Genomic DNA, 3,139 nt, shown 5'->3' on the forward strand with positions numbered 1-3,139 from the left:
GCACTATACATGCTCTGATGTTCTACTTCAAAGCCTAAAGGGCAAAAAATATAGCATGATTGGGGTCCCTTAAACAAGCTTCATGCTGCCAAGAAAAGTAGACTAGGCATTGAGTTTGGTTTTCTAGTGATGGAGCTAAATGATTTACATGGGGATGACTCAACAATGAAAAGTATTTAAAAGAGAGACAAGGCCCATTTCTATCAGTGGCCACTTCCCGAACTGTAAAGAAATGACCCCAATCAAAAATATTCCCTAAAGGGGATACTGAAGTATTCAGTCAGGTGTAATTCAAAAAGCTGGTTCTTTCTACTGTGTGAGGGAACAGATAGTGAACTGGAAAATGTTTTCTCTTTTGAACAATTACAGGATCTTTTCATGTCCCAATCCTTTTATTGCATTCATTTTAACTTATGTAACTCTTTAGTCTCTATTCCAGTTCATATTTGAATAGGACAGTATAACATGGGGTTAGAGTGGAAACTCCCCAGGGAGATGAGCTCAGGTTTTAACTCCATTGTAAATCCTGAAGTGGCTAGTCGATTTCTTTCATGACATTTACTAAGCTGTAAAAATGGAGAGAAGAGTAATATGTATCTGGATATCTGGGTCCTGCACGGTGGATCAGCTGGCTACTCCTCCCCTTGGGATCCTGTATGGGTACCAGTTCATGTCCAGGTTACTCCACTTTCCATCCATCTTCCTGCATATGGCCTGGAAGAGCAGTGGATTGCCTAAAGATTTGTCACCCTATACCTGTGTGGAAGATCTGGAAGAAGCTCCTTGTTCCTGGCTTTGGATGGGGCCAACTCTGGCTGTGGGGGGGACCTGGAGTCCACATTTAACTTGATGCTTTCATTTCTTTGTTGCCATCCCTCCTGTTCTCCACCCCATGAAACAAAAAGACACATCTCGGGCCCAGCGCGGTGGGGCAAGTGGTTAAGGTCCTCGCCTTGCATGCCTGGGATCCCTTATGGGCGCCGGTTCTATCCCGGCAGCCCCACTTCCCTTCCAGCTCCTTGCCTGTGGCCCAGGAGAGCAGTGGAGGACGGCCCAAAGCTTTGGGACCCTGCACCTGCATGGGAGACCCAAAGAGGCTCCTGGCTTCGGATCGGCATAGCATCAGCCGTTGCCCTCACTTGGGGAGTGAATCATCGGACGGAAGATCTTCCTCTCTGTCTCTCCTCTCTGTATATCCGCCTTTCCAATAAAAAATAATAAAAATAAATCTTTAAAAAAAAAGCCACATCTCCTCTCATGGCATCCTTAGGTAGACCCTAGAATCCATACCAGACACACTACATACAAAGAAAGTAAGAGAGAAGAAGGGGAAGACAGAGTAATTTTAAACACCTTTGTAGCTGTTGTCAAAGTTCCCTCAACTTGCCTGCATCTATTTTACAACTTAAGCACCCTGGTTTCCTTGATATTTTCTTCTCAAAACACTTCCAGGCAGGGTTCTAGGTTCTTATCAAGGTCTTTCAAAGCCTAGAAATCCAGAAGCCTACCAGAATTTCCCTTATGATCCTTCCAAAGTGGCCAGCAATCCCATAGCACTAACCAGATATCTTGTTCTGGTGCATTTATCAGAATCCTTGTCAGTTTCATTCAGGAACCAGAAAAGAGGAGAAAAAAATTCTAGTGTGAAGAACAGCCGTTAACCAGCTCTTTCTGACCCCTGTTGGCCTCACTGACCCCGGCACACGCTGTAAGGAGATGCATTGCACAGAATGTACACAGACATTTGTCATCTGCCCAAGGGAGATTCTTAGGCCCTTTGAATCAGGAAAACAACCATCTCGATCATCTTTTTAAAATTGACATACATCTTCTTCACTTGTGATCATCTTACTCACCATCAGGACTATAAAAACATACAATTACCTAGTACTTTCATCCTGAACCTTACTGCACTTTAAAAACAGCATCTAATTAGAAAACCTCTACTGGGTGTTTGTTTAAATGATGCAGTTGTAGCTTTTGTTTTAACAAAATGTTCAGTTCTTTACTGTTTATTGTCAATGTAATTTCCTTCACATAACACAAATTAATGAGGAGAGAAAAAAAGCAAATTTGTTTTTCATTAGTCACTAATTTAAGAATTTTCAAGCTGATTAATCAGAGTTCTTTCTACTCAATCTCCCGCCCCCTCCAGCTCCCATGCATGCAACTGATAAACCAGTTTTCTTCCAAGAATATCATTTGCAGGTAAGCATTTGCTTTTATTACCCAATCCATACTAATTTGCTATTGGTCTATATGTCTGCAATTGTCACAGTTTTCATTTCTCATCTTCTCTCTCCCACCTGACCACATTGTGTGACAGAAACATACAAACCCTTTTTTGTCCATTTCTTTAGCAAATCGCTCTTCTTTTTCATCTAATCTTTTAAAATTACTCTAGTCTTTTCTCTCTCTTTTTTTTTACCTTTGAATTTAGCTCAGTGGCCTCGAGGGAGGTATCTTTCAATTTGGAGCTGTCTTCAGCTATACACACGGGCAGAGATGATAGCTTTCTGCTGCTGGGCAGATTATTAACTGTTCATACAACTTTATCACAGCATTTTCTTATGTTCTGACAGTTGATTGTGAAATTTGTGCTTTTCTTCAAGTTCTCCAGCAGAGTTTTTCTGATCCTCATGTATCTTCTGTTTTATTAGGTCCACAGGCAGACCCCACTTATTAATTGTGAAACGCACAGGTCCCCAGTAGGTAGAGATCTCTTTCAGAGAAACGTCCCAACAAGGAATTTTCATGGGCGTGGGACCAGCACAATCTCACAGAGCCTGTGCCTTTAGGGCCCCCAAGCTTGATTTTATACTCCATTGTCATGGTCTTGAAATTGTTAGTAATTTGTAACAAAGTACCCTATGCTTTCATTTTGCACCAGCCCCCACAAATATGTGCTCAGTGTTTCTTTCTAAGTAGTAATCACTTCTTCCTCCAAATCAAATGCAACTATGATGTGTGCAGGGCCTGGAATCCCATGTTACAAATCAACACAAATCAGCCTGGCCTTCTGGCATCTGTGTTTCATGTAGGAGAAATAACAGGTTTGTTCCATCCTAGGAGAATCTGTGCTGAGTCATGTAGGCCATGAGTAACTTTTACTCCAACACATCCTTGTCTTTAGTCTTCA

The sequence above is a fragment of the Ochotona curzoniae genome, unplaced genomic scaffold, assembly GCF_017591425.1.
Source record: "Ochotona curzoniae isolate NIBS_2020 unplaced genomic scaffold, NIBS_Ocur_1.0 contig_3819, whole genome shotgun sequence".
Lineage (NCBI taxonomy): Eukaryota > Metazoa > Chordata > Mammalia > Lagomorpha > Ochotonidae > Ochotona > Ochotona curzoniae.